Here is a 19,996-nt window from a genome sequence, read left to right on the forward strand (position 1 = left end):
TGTAATCAAGAGGATGATGGATAGTCACAAGCCATCAAACAAAGAAGAACTGCTTAAATTTTTGCGATAGGAGCAGTGTGGAAGACAGGTGGAAAGCATGCCAAGATGCATGAAAATGGTGTTTAAAAATCATGCTTATTCCACAAAGTATTGATTTCTGAACTCTTCCTGAGCTAAAACATTAGTACTGTTGTTTCTAAATGATTATGAACTTGTTTTCTTTGGATTATTTGAGGTCTGAAAGCACTGTGTTTTTTTCTTAATTTTAACCATTTTTCTTTGTCAGAAAAAAAATACAAAATGTATTGCTTTGAAATTCAGAGACATGTTGCCACAAGTCTATAGAATAAAATAACAATTTACATTGTACTCAAAAATATACCTATAAAGAGAAAAATCAGACAAACTGAACATTTTGTAGTGGTCTCTTCATTTTTGCCAGAGATGTATTACCACCACTTAGTGACCAAATAATGCAATACTAATCATTAATAAAAAACAGAATACTAATATTACCATTATACACAGGCGCTCTGTATATAGTATACAGCGTATAGTGTAAGGTGTTATGGACCTGGTGGTTAGGAGCACCCGAAGTGACCTGATGGTTAAAACAGAAAACCTGGGACAAGCTCTGAGGAGGTGGTAACTCTACTGACCGCAATCCCTAATCCTATCACACACACTAGAAATAGCCGTGGAGCGTACCTAACTATCCCTAGACGCCTCTTCACAGCCTAAGAGCTAACTACCCCTAAAGATAGAAATATGTTGTGAACTCTATTTTTAGGCTCCCTCTAGTGGTCACAAGCGGTACTGTGTAGTGTTGTCTTCTGCAGGTTGGCTGCATCAGCTGGTTCGTTATCCTTGGTTCATTTCCTATTTAACTCACCTGGATACTCAGTTCCTTGCCTGCTATCAATGTATTCAGTGCTCTTCAGATTCCTTGTGATTACCTTGCTCCCAGCCTCTCCAAGATAAGCTAAGTTTTTGTCCGTTCATTTTTTGATTATCAGCATTCATCATGTTTCTTGTCCAGCTTGCTAAGATGTGATCTCCTCGCTTGCTGGTTGCTCTAGTGGACTGAGTTTCTCCCCCCACACCGTTAGTTGGTGCGGGGGTTCTTGAAATCTCAGTGTGGATATTTTGTTAGGGTTTTTACTGACAGCACAGACCCCTTACTATTTTCTGCTATCTAGTATTAGTGGGCCTCATTTGCTGAATCTGTTTTCACCCCTGTGTATGTGCCTTCCTCTTACCTCACCATTATTATTTGTTGGGGGCTTCTATATCTTTGGGGATTATTTCTCTGGAGGCAAGAGAGGTCTTTCTTTCTCTCTAGGGGTAGTTAGTTCCTCAGGCTGGCTCGAGACGTCTAGGATTTTTTAGGCACGTTCACCGGCTACTTCTAGTGTGTTTGGATAGGTTCAGATTTGCGGTCAGTCCAGTTTGCCACCTCCCTAGAGCTTGTCCTATGTTTGTTACTTAGCTGGAGTAATTCGTGATCCTCAACCACTAAGGATCATAACAGAAATAGCAGCCTACCTTGCCTCAGAGAAATTCCCCAAAGTAAAGGTAGCCCCCCACAAATATTAACTGTGAGTTAAGAGGGAAGTGACAAACACAGGAATGAAACAGATTTTAGCAAAGGAGGCCAAATCTTCACTAGATAGACAGAGGATAGGAAAGGGAACTATGCGGTCAGTATAAAAAACTACAAAAACCACGCAGAGTGTGCAAAAAGACCTCCACACCGACTCACGGTGTGGAGGTGCAGCTCTGCACCCCCAGAGCTTCCAGCTAGCAAGGAAATATCATAATAGCAGGCTGGACTGAAACATAGCATGTACTGAAAAATATATTCAAAAACCGATGAACAGCAAATGACTAGCAAGGACTTAGCTTCTGCTGGAGTAGACAGGTCATCTGAGAAATCCAAGAGAGATCTGAACCAGTACTGAGACATTGCAGCTGGCATGAACTAACGACCTGGGCAGAGTTAAATAGGGAAGCCAACAGCAGCAATAAACGAGGGCAGCTGAGAAAGCCAACCTCAAAGATCAGCAGTTCCACTCAAAGCCACCAGAGGGTGCCCAAGGACAGAACTCACCAAAGTACCATTCACGACCACAGGAGGGAGCCCGAGAACGGAATTCACAACAGTACCCCCCCCCTTGAGGAGGGGTCACCGAACCCTCACCAGAGCCCCCAGGCCGATCAGGATGAGCCAAATGAAAGGCACGAACCAAATCGGCAGCATGGACATCGGAGGCAACAACCCAGGAATTATCCTCCTGACCATAGCCCTTCCACTTAACCAGGTACTGAAGCTTCCGTCTCGAAATACGAGAATCTAAAATCTTCTCCACCACATACTCCAACTCCCCCTCAACCAACACCGGAGCAGGAGGATCAACGGAAAGAACCATAGGAGCCACATATCTCTGCAACAACGACCTATGGAACACATTATGGATGGCAAAAGAAGCTGGAAGGGCCAAACGAAACGACACAGGATTGATAATTTCAGAAATCTTATAAGGACCAATGAAACGAGGCTTGAACTTAGGAGAAGAAACCTTCATAGGAACATAACGAGAAGACAACCAAACCAAATCCCCAACACGAAGTCGGGGACCAACACAGAGACGGCGGTTAGCAAAACGCTGCGCCTTCTCCTGAGACAACGTCAAATTGTCCACCACGTGAGTCCAAATTTGTTGCAACCTGTCCGCCACAGACTCCACACCAGGACAGTCAGAAGGCTCAACCTGCCCTGAAGAAAAACGAGGATGAAAACCAGAATTACAAAAAAAAGGCGAAACCAAAGTAGCAGAACTAGCCCGATTATTAAAGGGAAGGTGCCATCAAAAAAATTTTTTTTACAGCAATTGTAAAAATGTAAAGAATTAATGTTTACATTTTCTTAAAAAATATTATCATTTGGTTATAATTTAGTAAAATATGAAAAATAATTTGAAAAGTTTTGGAATTTCCACTTTTAAACACTAGGGGGAGCAGCTGCTGAAATTTCAGAAAAACCTAGTGTACAACTAGCTCACATTACAGCACTGCAGTAATTATGGGAGGAGTCTGCTGACGTGTGTGTGATGTCACTCCTCTCCTTCCCTTCTGGGTGTCTGCTAAGGGATGAGAGGATGATATTCAGGATCCCAGTGAGCAGCCATTTTGTTGGTGACTGCAGAGTAAGGCTGCCATCACACTAGCAGTATTTGGTCACTATTTTACCTCAGTATCTGTAAGCCAAAACCAGGAGTGGAACACTTAGAGAAGTATAATAGAAACATATGCACTACTTCTGCATTTATCACCCACTCCTGGTTTTGGCTTACAAATACTGAGGTAAAATACTGACCAAATACTGCTAGTGTGACGGCAGCCTTAGGCTACTTTCACACTAGCGTTGTTTGCAATACGTCGCAATGCGTCGTTTAGGAGAAGAAACGCATCCTGCAAAGTTGTCTACAGGATGCGTTTTTTCCCCATAGACTAACATTACCGACGCATTGCGATGTATTGCCACACGTCGCAACCGTCGTGCGACCGCCGCCACAAAAAAAGTTACATGTAACTTTTTTTGTTTGTCGAGTCCCACCATTTTCGACCGCGCATGCACGGCCGAAACTCCACCCCCTCCTGCCCGGACCTTGCAATGGGGCAGCGGAAGCGTTGTAAGACTGCTTCCGCTGCCCACGTCGGGCATTTCTTTCACAGCATGCGTCGGTACGTCGGGCTCCTCAGATCCTGTCTTGGCGATGTGTGAAAGTGAGATGACAGGCGCAGTCTGGGGTGACGCTGGGGGGAAATGTAGCCATATAGTAACGATAAAAATGAGACCCCTCTCTAAAGCTGCCTCACCAGCCCTGACTGCACCTAACTGGAGGTCATGCTGCCCCCTCTATTACCCCAGACCCGCGTGCAGGTGCTCAGCCAGAACCACCATAGAATGGGTCCGCTTTCTGAAGATAATACTGCCATAGTGTTCTCACATAATACCGCCATATAGATCACACATAATACCGCCATATAGATCACACACAATACTATCAAATAGATCACACAATACTGTCATACAGTTCACATAATACCACCATATAGATCACACATACCGCCAGTGTTCTCGCATACCGCCATATAGATCACACAATACCGCCACATACTTCTCACAATGCCATCATATAGATCTCACATAATACCGCCATATAGATCACACACAATACCACCATATAATTCTCACAATTCTGATCAAGCATAATACCACCATACAGATCACATAATACCGTCATATAGATCTCACATAATGCCATAATACAGCATGACCCCTGCAGCTCCTGTTATCGCACGCATAGAGTTGTGTGTGCAATGGGGAAAGACATGCAGGGGGGAAAGGAATGCATAGGAGAGGATTAGATACACTGTTCACCAGACAGTATCACACAGGATAGGATTAGATACACGGCTCAGCAGCCAGTATCATACAGGATAGGATTAGATACACGGCTCAGCATAGTATCACACAGGATAGGATAAGATACACGGCTCAGTTAGTATCACACAGGAGAGGATTAGATGCATGGCTCAGCATAGTATCACACAGTATAGGATTAGATGCATGGCTCAGCACACAGTATCAAACAGTATAGGAATAGGTACACAGCTCAGCAAAGTATCACACAGTATAGGATTAGATGCATGGCTCAGCATAGTATCACACAGCATAGGATTAGATGCATGGCTCAGCATAGTATCACACAGTATAGGATTAGATGCATGGCTCAGCATAGTATCACACAGTATAGGATTAGATACACGGCTCAGCATAGTATCACAGTATAGGATTAGATGCATGGCTCAGCATAGTATCACACAGTATAGGATTAGATGCATGGCTCAGCACACAGTATCACACAGGATAGGATTAGGTACACAGCTCAGCAAAGTATCACACAGTATAGGATTAGATGCATGGCTCAGCATAGTATCACACAGTATAGGATTAGATGCATGGCTCAGCATAGTATCACACAGTATAGGATTAGATACACGGCTCAGCATAGTATCACACAGTATAGGATTAGATGCATGGCTCAGCACACAGTATCACACAGGATAGGATTAGATACACGGCGCAGCAGACAGTATCACACAGGATAGGATTAGATACACGGCTCAGCATAGTATCACACAGTATAGGATTAGATGCATGGCTCAGCACACAGTATCACACAGGATAGGATTAGGTACACAGCTCAGCAAAGTATCACACAGTATAGGATTAGATGCATGGCTCAGCATAGTATCACACAGTATTGTCATGGTTCTCAATGGCAAGAGACCGTAGTAAAGCATACAAAAGGACTAGCTCTTGGAAGATGGGAACTCGAGCTGACTGTGAGCTAAACCTACTGCACAACTAACAGTGGCCGGGTAGCGTGCCTACGTTTTATCCCTAGACGCCCAGCGCCAGCCGGAGGACTGACTGACCCTAGCAGAGGAAAATACAGACCTGGCTTACCTCTAGAGAAATTTTCCCCAAAAGGCAGACAGTAGCCCCCACATATATTGTCGGTGATTTTAGAGGAAAATGACATACGAAGTATGAAGATAGGTTTAGCAAATTGAGGTCCGCTTACTAGATAGTAGGAAGACAGAAAAGGGAACTTCACAGTCAGCTGAAAACCCTTTCAAAACACCATCCAGAAATTACTTTAAGACTCTAATATCAACTCATGACACCAGAGTGGCAATTTCAGCTCACAAGAGCTTCCAGCCTCAGAAATATTCAAAAACAGAGAACTGGAACAAAAATGCAAAACAATCTTAGGACTACAAGTCCAACTTAGCTGATAGTAGTCTAGGAGCAGGAACATGCAACAGAAAGGCTTCTGGTAACATTGTTGGCCGGCATAGAAATGACTGAGGAGCAAGGCTAAATAGAAACTCCCACATCCTGATGGAAACAGGTGAACAGAGGAGATGAAGCACACAAGTTCAGTACCACCAGTAACCACCGGGGGAGCCCAGAAACCAAATTCACAACAGTACCCCCCCCTCAAGGAGGGGGCACCGAACCCTCACCAGAACCACCAGGGCGATCAGGATGAGCCCTATGAAAGGCACGGACCAAATCGGAGGCATGAACATCAGAGGCTGTCACCCAAGAATTATCCTCCTGACCGTAGCCCTTCCACTTGACCAAATACTGAAGTCTCCGTCTGGAAACACGGGAGTCCAAGATCTTCTCGACAACATACTCCAACTCACCCTCAACCAACACCGGAGCAGGAGGCTCAATGAAAGGCACAACCGGTACCTCATACCTGCGCAACAATGACCGATGGAAGACATTATGAATAGAAAAAGATGCAGGGAGGTCCAAACGAAAGGACACAGGGTTAAGAATCTCCAATATCTTGTACGGGCCGATGAACCGAGGCTTAAACTTAGGAGAAGAAACCTTCATAGGGACAAAACGAGAAGACAACCACACCAAGTCCCCAACACAAAGACGAGGACCAGCACGACGACGGCGGTTGGCAAACTGCTGAGTCTTCTCCTGGGACAACTTCAAATTGTCCACCACATGCCCCCAAATCTGATGCAACCTCTCCACCACAGCATCCACTCCAGGACAATCCGAAGACTCCACCTGACCGGAAGAGAAACTAGGATGAAACCCCGAATTACAGAAGAAAGGAGAAACCAAGGTGGCAGAACTAGCCCGGTTATTGAGGGCAAACTCCGCCAAGGGCAAAAAGGCAACCCAATCATCCTGATCCGCAGACACAAAACACCTCAAATAAGTCTCCAAGGTCTGATTAGTTCGCTCAGTCTGGCCATTAGTCTGAGGATGGAAAGCAGACGAAAAAGACAAATCAATGCCCATCCTAGCACAGAACGCTCGCCAAAATCTAGACACGAATTGGGTTCCCCTGTCAGAAACGATATTCTCCGGAATACCATGCAAGCGAACCACATTTTGAAAAAACAAAGGAACCAGCTCGGATGAGGAAGGCAATTTAGGCAAGGGGACCAAATGGACCATCTTAGAGAAACGGTCACACACCACCCAGATGACAGACATCTTCTGAGAAACAGGGAGATCAGAAATAAAATCCATGGAGATGTGAGTCCAAGGCCTCTTCGGAATAGGCAAAGATAACAACAATCCACTAGCCCGAGAACAACAAGGCTTGGCCCGAGCACAAACATCACAAGACTGCACAAAACCTCGCACATCTCGCGACAGGGAAGGCCACCAGAAGGACCTAGCCACCAAATCCCTGGTACCAAAGATTCCAGGATGACCAGCCAATGCAGAAGAATGGACCTCCGAGATGACTCTACTGGTCCAATCATCCGGAACAAACAGTCTACCAGGCGGGCAACGATCAGGTCTATCCGCCTGAAACTCCTGCAAGACCCGTCGCAAGTCTGGGGAAACAGCAGATAATATCACTCCATCCTTAAGCATACCTGTAGGTTCAGAATTACCAGGGGAATCAGGCTCAAAACTCCTAGAAAGGGCATCCGCCTTGACATTTTTAGAACCCGGTAGGTAAGAAACCACAAAATTAAACCGAGAGAAAAATAACGACCAGCGCGCCTGTCTAGGATTCAGGCGCCTGGCAGACTCAAGATAAATCAAATTCTTGTGGTCGGTCAATACCACCACCTGATGTCTAGCCCCCTCAAGCCAATGACGCCACTCCTCAAAAGCCCACTTCATAGCCAAGAGCTCCCGATTACCAATATCATAATTTCGCTCAGCGGGCGAAAATTTACGAGAAAAGAACGCGCAAGGTCTCATCACGGAGCAGTCGGAACTTTTCTGCGACAAAACCGCCCCAGCTCCGATTTCTGAAGCGTCGACCTCAACCTGAAAATGAAGAGTAACATCAGGCTGACGCAATACAGGGGCGGAAGAAAAGCGGCGCTTAAGCTCCCGAAAGGCCTCCACAGCAGCAGGGGACCAATCAGCAACATCAGCACCCTTCTTAGTCAAATCAGTCAACGGCTTAGCAACATCAGAAAAACCAGTTATAAATCGACGATAAAAATTAGCAAAGCCCAAAAACTTCTGAAGGCTCTTAAGAGAAGAGGGTTGCGTCCAATCACAAATAGCCTGAACCTTGACAGGGTCCATCTCAATGGAAGAGGGGGAAAAAATGTACCCCAAAAATGAAATCTTTTGAACCCCAAAAACACACTTAGAACCCTTTACACACAAGGAATTAGAGCGCAAAACCTGAAAAACCCTCCTGACCTGTTGGACATGAGAGTCCCAGTCATCCGAAAAAATCAAAATATCATCCAGATACACAATCATAAATTTATCCAAATATTCACGGAAAATGTCATGCATAAAAGACTGAAAGACTGAAGGGGCATTTGAAAGACCAAAAGGCATTACTAAATACTCAAAATGGCCCTCAGGCGTATTAAATGCGGTTTTCCACTCATCCCCCTGCTTAATTCGCACTAAATTATACGCCCCACGAAGATCAATCTTAGAGAACCACTTGGCCCCCTTTATTCGAGCAAACAAATCAGTAAGCAGTGGCAAAGGATACTGATATTTAACCGTGATTTTATTCAAAAGCCGATAATCAATACACGGCCTCAAAGAGCCATCTTTTTTAGATACAAAGAAAAAACCGGCTCCTAAGGGAGATGACGAAGGACGAATATGTCCCTTTTCCAAGGACTCCTTAATATATTCCCGCATAGCAGCATGTTCAGGCACAGATAGATTAAATAAACGACCCTTTGGAAACTTACTGCCCGGAATCAGATCTATAGTACAATCGCAATCTCTGTGCGGAGGTAGTGAACCAAGTTTAGGCTCCTCAAAAACGTCACGATAATCAGATAAAAATTCCGGAATCTCAGAGGGAATAGATGACGAAATGGAAACCAAAGGTACGTCCCCATGAGTCCCCTGACATCCCCAGCTTAACACAGACATTGCTTTCCAGTCGAGGACTGGGTTATGAGATTGCAGCCATGGCAATCCAAGCACCAACACATGTAGATTATACAACACAAGGAAGCGAATAATCTCCTGGTGATCCGGATTAATACGCATAGTTACTTGTGTCCAGTATTGTGGTTTATTACTAGCCAATGGCGTGGAGTCAATACCCTTCAGAGGTATAGGAACTTCCAGAGGCTCTAAATTAAACCCACAGCGTTTGGCAAAGGACCAATCCATAAGACTCAAAGCGGCGCCAGAGTCGACATAGGCGTCCGCGGTAATAGACGATAAAGAGCAAATCAGGGTCACAGATAGAATAAACTTAGACTGTAAAGTGCCAATTGAAACAGACTTATCAACCTTCTTAGTACGTTTAGAGCATGCTGATATAACATGAGTTGAATCACCACAATAGAAGCATAACCCATTTTTTCGCCTAAAATTCTGTCGTTCGCTTCTGGACAGAATTCTATCACATTGCATAATCTCTGGCGCCTTCTCAGTAGACACCGCCAAATGGTGCACAGGTTTGCGCTCCCGCAAACGCCGATCAATCTGAATAGCCATTGTCATGGACTCATTCAGACCTGTAGGCACAGGGAACCCCACCATAACATCTTTAATGGCATCAGAGAGACCCTCTCTGAAATTCGCTGCCAGGGCGCACTCATTCCACTGAGTAAGCACAGACCACTTACGAAATTTTTGGCAGTATATTTCAACCTCATCTTGCCCTTGAGACAGGGCCATCAAGGCTTTTTCAGCCTGAATCTCTAAATGAGGTTCCTCATAAAGCAACCCCAAAGCCAGGAAAAACGCATCCACATTGAGCAACGCAGGATCCCCTGGTGCCAAAGCAAATGCCCAATCCTGAGGGTCGCCCCGGAGCAAGGAAATTACAATCCTGACTTGCTGTGCAGGATCTCCAGCGGAGCGAGATCTCAGAGACAAAAATAATTTACAATTATGTTTGAAATTCTGGAAGCGAGATCTATCCCCGGAGAAAAATTCAGGTAAAGGAATTCTAGGTTCAGATATAGGAGCATGAATTACAAAATCCTGTAAACTTTGAACCTTCATAGCGAGATTATCCAAACCAATAGCTAAACTCTGAGGATCCATTTTAATCAGGTGAAATCAGAACCATTCAAGGATTAGAAGGAGAGAGAGACGAAGGCTGCAGTAAGCAGAGATGCAAGTGAATCAACTAATGAGCAAACTCAGAAAAAAAAAAAAAAAAAATTCTCTGCAGACTTCTTTTCTCTCCTTTCTTCTGCCAATTATTTTAACTCTTGGCCAGCCAAACTGTCATGGTTCTCAATGGCAAGAGACCGTAGTAAAGCATACAAAAGGACTAGCTCTTGGAAGATGGGAACTCGAGCTGACTGTGAGCTAAACCTACCGCACAACTAACAGTGGCCGGGTAGCGTGCCTACGTTTTATCCCTAGACGCCCAGCGCCAGCCGGAGGACTGACTGACCCTAGCAGAGGAAAATACAGACCTGGTTTACCTCTAGAGAAATTTTCCCCAAAAGGCAGACAGTAGCCCCCACATATATTGTCGGTGATTTTAGAGGAAAATGACATACGAAGTATGAAGATAGGTTTAGCAAATTGAGGTCCGCTTACTAGATAGTAGGAAGACAGAAAAGGGAACTTCACAGTCGCTGAAAACCCTTTCAAAACACCATCCAGAAATTACTTTAAGACTCTAATATCAACTCATGACACCAGAGTGGCAATTTCAGCTCACAAGAGCTTCCAGCCTCAGAAATATTCAAAAACAGAGAACTGGAACAAAAATGCAAAACAATCTTAGGACTACAAGTCCAACTTAGCTGATAGTAGTCTAGGAGCAGGAACATGCAACAGAAAGGCTTCTGGTAACATTGTTGGCCGGCATAGAAATGACTGAGGAGCAAGGCTAAATAGAAACTCCCACATCCTGATGGAAACAGGTGAACAGAGGAGATGAAGCACACAAGTTCAGTACCACCAGTAACCACCGGGGGAGCCCAGAAACCAAATTCACAACACAGTATAGGATTAGATGCATGGCTCAGCATAGTATCACACAGTATAGGATTAGATGCATGGCTCAGCACACAGTAGAGGATTAGGTACACAGCTCAGTTAGTATCACACAGGAGATGATTAGATGCATGGCTAAGCAGACCGTATCACACAGGAGAGGAGTAGATACACAGCTCAGTAACATACATGGGAGGAGATAATTGCTCAGCGTCAGCACCACAAAGGAGAGGATTAGATTCCCTCTCCCCCTCCCCACTGATACTCACGGCTGCCTGCTGAGTGCTTCTCCCTCCCGTCCATGGTCTCCTCCTCCTCCTATGACTGCAGGGCTCCTGCGATCATCCTGGGAAGCTGGCCTAGAGCTCACAGCTGCAGTGTGAGCTCCAGGAAGATGGCGCTGGTCTCCTGCCTCTGCCGTGCTGTGGACGGCTCAGGGGGCGTGGCCAGACCAGAGCAGGGAGCAGATTATAATGGTAGGTATAGAGTCGGCTCCCGACCGCAGATCTCTATGCCCTGGGCTGCCGTAAATGCAGAGTGTAAGTGACGTGCAGCTTCACTTACACTCCTGCAAAGCAAAATGGCGGCGCCCAGTGGCTTAAAAAAAAATTAATAATAAAAAAAATGTTAAAGTTAAAAAAAGGAAGTTTGTATGAAAAATAATTGTTTATATAAACAATTATTTTTAATACAAAAAATAAAATGCGGCACCTTTCCTTTAAGGGTGAACTCGGCCAATGGCAAGAAGGTCACCCAATCATCCTGATCAGCAGAAACAAAGCATCTCAGATAGGTTTCCAAGGTCTGATTGGTTCGTTCGGTTTGGCCATTTGTCTGAGGATGGAACGCTGAAGAAAAAGACAAATCAATGCCCATCTTAGCACAAAAGGACCGCCAAAACTGGAAACCTCTGTCCGACACAATGTTCTCCGGAATGCCATGCAAACGAACCACATGCTGAAACAATAATGGAACCAAATCAGAGGAGGAAGGCAATTTAGGCAAGGGTACCAAATGGACCATCTTAGAAAACCGATCACAAACCACCCAGATGACAGACATCCTTTGAGAGACAGGAAGATCAGAAATAAAATCCATGGAAATATGTGTCCAGGGCCTCTTCGGGACAGGCAAAGGCAAAAGCAACCCACTGGCACGAGAACAGCAAGGTTTGGCCCGAGCACAAGTCCCACAGGACTGCACAAAAGAACGCACATCCCGTGACAAGGAAGGCCACCAAAAGGACCTGGCAACCAAATCTCTGGTACCAAAAATCCCAGGATGACCAGCCAACACCGAACAATGAACCTCAGAAATAACCCTACTAGTCCATCTATCAGGGACAAACAGTTTCTCCACTGGGCAGCGGTCAGGTCTATCAGCCTGAAACTCCTGCAGCACCCGCCGCAAATCAGGGGAGATGGCAGACAGAATCACCCCCTCTTTAAGAATATCAGCCGGCTCAGGAACTCCTGGAGAATCAGGCAATAAACTCCTAGAAAGGGCAACAGCCTTCACATTCTTAGATCCCGGAAGGTATGAGACCACAAAATCGAAACGGGAGAAAAACAGTGACTATCGAGCCTGTCTAGGGTTCAACCACTTGGCGGACTCGAAGTAAGTCAGATTCTTATGATCAGTCAGGACCACCACGCGATGTTTGGCTCCCTCAAGCCAATGTCGCCACGCCTCAAATGCCCACTTCATAGCCAACAACTCCCGATTGCCGACATCATAATTACGCTCGGCAGGCGAAAACTTTCTAGAAAAGAAAGCACACGGCTTCATCAAGGAGCCATCAGAACTTCTCTGAGACAAAACAGCCCCTGCCCCAATCTCAGAAGCATTAACCTCGACCTGAAAAGGGAGCAAAACATCTGGCTGACGCAACACAGGGGCCGAAGTAAAACGATGTTTAAGCTCCTGAAAGGCCTCAACGGCCGCAGGGGACCAATTCACCACATCAGCGCCTTTCTTCGTCAAATCAGTCAAAGGCTTAACCACACTAGAAAAATTAGCGATGAAGCGACGGTAAAAATTAGCAAAGCCCAGGAACTTCTGAAGACTCTTCACAGATGTAGGTTGAGTCCAATCATAAATGGCCTGAACTTTAACAGGATCCATCTCGATAGTAGAAGGGGAAAAAATGAAGCCCAAGAAGGAAACCTTCTGAACTCCAAAGAGGCATTTAGAGCCCTTCACGAACAATGCATTAGCACGAAGGACCTGGAACACCATCCTGACCTGCCTTACATGAGACTCCCAATCATCCGAAAAGACCAAAATATCATCCAAATATACGATCATGAACCTATCCAGATACTTCCGGAAGATGTCGTGCATAAAGGACTGAAACACAGATGGAGCATTAGAAAGCCCGAATGGCATCACCAGGTACTCAAAATGGCCCTCGGGCGTATTAAATGCTGTTTTCCATTCATCACCCTGTTTAATACGCACAAGATTATACGCCCCTCGAAGGTCAATCTTGGTAAACCAACTAGCCCCCTTAATCCGAGCAAACAAATCAGACAACAGAGGCAAAGGGTACTGAAATTTGACCGTGATTTTATTGAGAAGGCGATAATCTATACAGGGTCTCAGAGAGCCATCCTTCTTGGCCACAAAAAAGAACCCTGCTCCCAACGGCGACGAAGACGGGCGAATATGCCCTTTCTCCAAGGACTCCTTTACATATCTCCGCATAGCGGCATGTTCTGGCACAGATAAATTGAACAGTCGGCCCTTAGGGAACTTACTACCAGGAATTAAATTAATAGCACTATCACAGTCCCTATGAGGAGGTAGGGCACTGGACTTGGGCTCATCAAATAGATCCTGGTAATCTGACAAAAACTCAGGGACTTCAGAAGGAGTGGAAGAAGAAATTGACATCAAAGGAACATCACCATGTATCCCTTGACAACCCCAACTAGACACTGACATTGATTTCCAATCCAGTACTGGATTATGAACCTGTAACCATGGCAAACCCAACACGACAACATCATGCAAATTATGCAACACCAAAAAGCGAATATTTTCCTGATGTACGGAAGCCATGTACATGGTCAGCTGAGTCCAGTACTGAGGTTTATTCTTGGCCAATGGCGTAGCATCAATTACCCTTAAGGGAATAGGACTCTGCAAATGCTCCAAGGAAAAACCACAGCGCCTGGCAAACTCCAAGTCCATCAAGTTCAGGGCAGCGCCCGAATCCACAAATGCCAAAACAGAGTGGGACGACAGTGAGCAAATCAGAGTAACAGATAAGAGAAATTTAGGCTGCAAAGTACTAATGGTGACAGACCTAGCGAACCTCTTAGTGCGCTTAGGACAATCAGAGATAGCATGAGAGGAGTCACCACAGTAAAAACACAGCCCATTCTGACGTCTGTGTTCTTGCCGTTCAGCTCTGGTCAAAGTCCTATCACATTGCATAGGCTCAGGCCTCCGCTCAGAGGACACCGCCAAATGGTGCACAACTTTGCGCTCGCTCAAACGCCGATCAATCTGAATGGCCAATGACATTGACTCATTCAGACCAGCAGGCGTGGGGAACCCCACCATAACATCCTTAAGGGCTTCAGAAAGACCCTTTCTGAAAATTGCTGCCAGGGCACACTCATTCCATTGAGTAAGCACAGACCACTTTCTAAACTTCTGGCAATATACTTCTGCCTCATCCTGACCCTGACATAGAGTCAGCAAGATCTTTTCTGCCTGATCCACAGAATTAGGTTTGTCATAAAGCAATCCAAGCGCTAGAAAAAATGCATCCACATTAAGCAATGCAGGATTTCCTGGCTCAAGGGAGAAAGCCCAGTCTTGCGGGTCACCACGCAACAAAGAAATAATAATCTTTACTTGCTGAATGGGATCACCAGAGGAGCGGGGTTTCAGAGTAAGAAACAGTCTGCAATTATTTTTGAAATTCAAAAATTTAGATCTATCCCCAGAAAACAAATCAGGAATTGGAATTCTAGGCTCTAACATAACTACATAATCTTGAATACTCTGTACCCTAGCAGTGAGTTGATCCACACAAGAGGACAAACCTTGAATATCCATATCTACACCTGAGTCCTGAACCACCCAGAGGTTAAGGGGAAAAGAAAGACAAAACAAGCTGCAAAGAAAAAAAAATTGACTCAGAACTTCTCTTATCCCTCTTTTGAGATGCATTAACACTTTGCAGGCCAGCTGTACTGTTATGGACCTGGTGGTTAGGAGCACCCGAAGTGACCTGATGGTTAAAACAGAAAACCTGGGTCAAGCTCTGAGGAGGTGGTAACTCTACTGACCGCAATCCCTAATCCTATCACACACACTAGAAATAGCCGCGGAGCGTACCTAACTCTCCCTAGACGCCTCTTCACAGCCTAAGAGCTAACTACCCCTAAAGATAGAAATAGCAGCCTACCTTGCCTCAGAGAAATTCCCCAAAGTAAAGGTAGCCCCCCACAAATATTAACTGTGAGTTAAGAGGGAAGTGACAAACACAGGAATGAAACAGATTTTAGCAAAGGAGGCTGAATCTTCACTAGATAGACAGAGGATAGGAAAGGGAACTATGCGGTCAGTATAAAAAACTACAAAAACCACGCAGAGTGTGCAAAAAGAACTCCACACTGACTCACGGTGTGGAGGTGCAGCTCTGCACCCCCAGAGCTTCCAGCTAGCAAGGAAATATCATAATAGCAGGCTGGACTGAAACATAGCATGTACTGAAAAATATATTCAAAAACCGATGAACAGCAAATGACTAGCAAGGACTTAGCTTCTGCTGGAGTAGACAGGTCATCTGAGAAATCCAAGAGAGATCTGAACCAGTACTGAGACATTGCAGCTGGCATGAACTAACGACCTGGGCAGAGTTAAATAGGGAAGCCAGCAGCAACAATAAACGAGGGCAGCTGAGAAAGCCAACCTCAAAGATCAGCAGTTCCACTGAAAGCCACCAGAGGGTGCCCAAGGACAGAACTCACCAAAGTACCATTCACGACCACAGGAGGGAGCCCGAGAACGGAATTCACAACAGCGGCCCTCAGGGCAGGATCAGCCCCCAAAACAGGCCAGTGTTTTTTTCTAAATGTCACGCAGAGTATTCTATTCATGATTGTAGGTGTAGATTAACCGAATCAGTCCCTCGCCACCCACATCCCTGCTTTTCTTAGTTGGGTGCAACAAATTGTTATGTGAGGTTTTCCTTGCACGATCATACCCAGATTTGACACATCTATGACTGTAGCCCAGGTCAAAGAAATGTTTCTTTAGGTCCGTGGCTTGTGTCTCAAATTTAGAATCGGAGGAGCATATTTGCCGCATCCTGAGGAACTGTCTGACCGGGACGGCTGTTATGATCCCAGTGGTAGAGGATCTCTGATATTCCGGCAAGATAGCAAAAACATAAATACTGCTCTAGGGAGGTGGAAACTGGGCTAACCGCATACCTGATCCTAACAATCACAACTAAAAGCAGCCGGTGAACGTGCCTACGTTGGTTCTAGACGTCTCGAGCCAGCCGGAGAACTGACTACCCCTAGAGGGAAAATAAGACCTCACTTGCCTCCAGAGAAATTGAACCCCAAAGATATAGAAAAGCCCCCAACAAATAATAACGGTGAGGCAAGAGGAAAACACAAACGTAGAGATGAACTAGATTCAGCAAAGTGAGGCCCACTAGTCTAGATAGACAGAAAATAGATAGTGGACTATGCGGTCAGCAGAAAACCCTACAAAAACATCCACGCTGAACATTCAAGAACCCCCACACCGACTGACGGTGCGGAGGGAGAATATCAGCCCCCTAGAGCTTCCAGCGAGCCAGAAAATCAAATATTAAGCAAGCTGGACAAAGACACTGAAAAATGCAAACGATCCAAATTATACAAAACGGACTTAGCTTTTCTTGCATGAGACAGACTGAAAGGAATCCGGAGGAGACCAAATAGGTCTGGATACAACGATGCCAGGCAAGAGACTGAGTCCGGAGGAGACTTAAATAGGGAACAACCGCTGCTTAACGACACAGCTGGAGCTCAGGCCTGCAACAAGACATGCCTAACACAATACCGTTAATGACCACCAGAGGGAGCCCAGAAACACAGTTCACAACAGTACCCCCCCCTTGAGGAGGGGTCACCGAACCCTCACCAAGACCCCCAGGGCGATCAGGATGAGCAGCGTGAAAGGCATGAACCAAATCAGCCGCATGAACATCAGAGGCGAAAACCCAGGAATTATCCTCCTGACTATAGCCTTTCCACTTAACTAAATACTGGAGTCTCCGTCTAGAGATACGAGAATCCAGAATCTTCTCCACCACGTATTTCAACTCGCCCTCAACCAAATCCGGGGCAGGAGGCTCAACAGCAGGAACCATAGGCACCACGTACCGCCGCAACAAGGACCTATGGAACACATTATGAATAGCAAATGACGCTGGAAGGTCCAAGCGAAAAGACACCGGGTTAAGGATTTCCAAAATCTTATAAGGACCGATAAAGCGAGGCTTGAACTTAGGAGAGGAGACTTTCAAAGGAACATGCCGAGAAGACAACCAAACCAAATCCCCAACACGAAGTCGGGGACCCACACCGCGGCGGCGGTTGGCAAAACGCTGGGCCTTGTCTTGTGACAATTTCAAATTGTCCACCACATGGTTCCAAATCCGCTGCAACCTATCCACCACAGAATCAACCCCAGGACAGTCAGAAGGTTCAACCTGGCCAGAGGAGAAACGAGGATGAAAACCAGAGTTGCAGAAAAAGGGTGAAACCAAAGTGGCAGAACTAGCCCGATTATTAAGGGCAAACTCGGCCAGTGGCAAAAAGGTAACCCAGTCATCCTGATCAGCAGAAACAAAACATCTCAAATAAGTCTCCAACGTCTGATTAGTTTGCTCGGTCTGGCCATTAGTCTGAGGATGAAAAGCCGATGAAAAAGACAAATCAATACCCATCTTAGCACAAAAGGATCACCAGAATCTGGACACAAACTGGGATCCTCTGTCAGACACAATATTCTCAGGGATGCCGTGCAAACGAACCACATTCTGAAAGAACAAAGGGACCAAATCAGAGGAGGAAGGCAACTTAGGCAAGGGCACCAAATGGACCATTTTAGAAAAACGATCGCACACCACCCAGATGACAGACATCTTCCGAGATACCAGAAGATCCGAAATGAAATCCATGGAAATGTGCGTCCAAGGCCTCTTCGGGATAGGCAAGGGCAAAAGCAACCCGCTGGCACGAGAACAGCAAGGCTTAGCCCGAGCACAAATCCCACAGGACTGCACAAAAGAACGCACATCCCGCGACAAGGAAGGCCACCAAAAGGACCTAGCCACCAAATCTCTGGTACCAAAAATCCCAGGATGTCCCGCCAACACTGAAGAATGAACCTCAGAAATAACTCTGCTGGTCCATCTGTCAGGGACAAACAGTCTCTCTGGTGGGCAACGATCAGGCCTATCAGCCTGAAATTTCTGCAGCACTCGTCGCAAATCTGGGGAAATGGCAGACAAAATCACTCCCTCTCTGAGAATACCAGCCGGCTCTGAGACTCCCGGAGAGTCAGGCACAAAACTCCTAGAAAGTGCATCAGCCTTCACGTTTTTCAAACCAGGCAGGTACAAGACCACAAAGTCAAAATGGGAGAAAAACAATGACCAACGGGCCTGTCTAGGATTCAGGCGCTTGGCAGACTCGAGGTAAATCAGATTTTTATGATCAGTCAAGACCACCACACGATGTCTAGCTCCCTCGAGCCAATGTCGCCACTCCTCAAATGCCCACTTCATAGCCAACAACTCCCGATTACCAACATCATAGTTCCGCTCAGGAGGCGAAAATTTTCTTGAAAAGAAGGCGCATGGCTTCATCACGGAGCCATCAGAACTTTTTTGCGACAAAACAGCCCCTGCACCAATCTCAGAAGCATCAACTTCAACCTGGAAGGCAAGAGAGACATCCGGCTGGCACAAGACTGGCGCTGAAGTAAACCGACGCTTCAGCTCCCGAAAGGCCTCCACGGCCGCAGGAGACCAATTAGCAACATCAGAACCCTTCTTGGTCATATCCATCAAAGGTTTAACCACGCTGGAAAAATTAGCGATAAAACGACGGTAAAAATTAGCAAAGCCCAAGAACTTCTGCAGGCTCTTAACAGAAGTGGGCTGAGTCCAGTCATGAATGGCACGGACCTTGACTGGGTCCATCTCCACAGTAGAAGGGGAAAAAATAAAACCCAAAAAAGAAACCTTCTGTACCCCAAAGATACATTTTGAGCCCTTCACAAATGGAGCATTCTCCCGCAGAACCTGAAACACCATCCTGACCTGGTTCACATGGGACTCCCAATCATCAGAAAAAAACAAAATATCATCCAGATAAATAATCATAAATTTATCCAGATATTTCCGGAAGATGTCATGCATGAAGGACTGAAACACAGAAGGGGCATTCGATAATCCAAAAGGCATCACCAGGTACTCAAAATGACCCTCGGGCGTATTAAATGCCGTTTTCCATTCATCTCCCTGCTTTATGCGCACAAGGTTATACGCACCACGAAGATCTATCTTGGTGAACCAACTGGATCCCTTAATCCGAGCAAACAAATCAGACAACAATGGCAAAGGATACTGAAATTTAACCGTGATCTTATTCAGAAGACGATAATCTATACAAGGTCTCAAAGACCCGTCTTTCTTGCCCACAAAAAAGAATCCTGCACCAAGAGGAGAAGAGGATGGGCGAATATGTCCCTTCTTCAAAGACTCCTTTATATAACTCCGCATCGCGGCAAATTAAAGAGTCGTCCCTTAGGAAACTTACTACCAGGAATCAAATCTATAGCACAATCACAGTCCCTATGAGGAGGAAGGGCACTGGACCTGGCCTCATTAAATACATCCTGAAAGTCTGACAAAAACTCAGGGATCTCAGAAGGAGTAGAAGA

This window comes from Ranitomeya variabilis, chromosome 6 (genome assembly GCF_051348905.1).
Source record: "Ranitomeya variabilis isolate aRanVar5 chromosome 6, aRanVar5.hap1, whole genome shotgun sequence".
NCBI lineage: Eukaryota > Metazoa > Chordata > Amphibia > Anura > Dendrobatidae > Ranitomeya > Ranitomeya variabilis.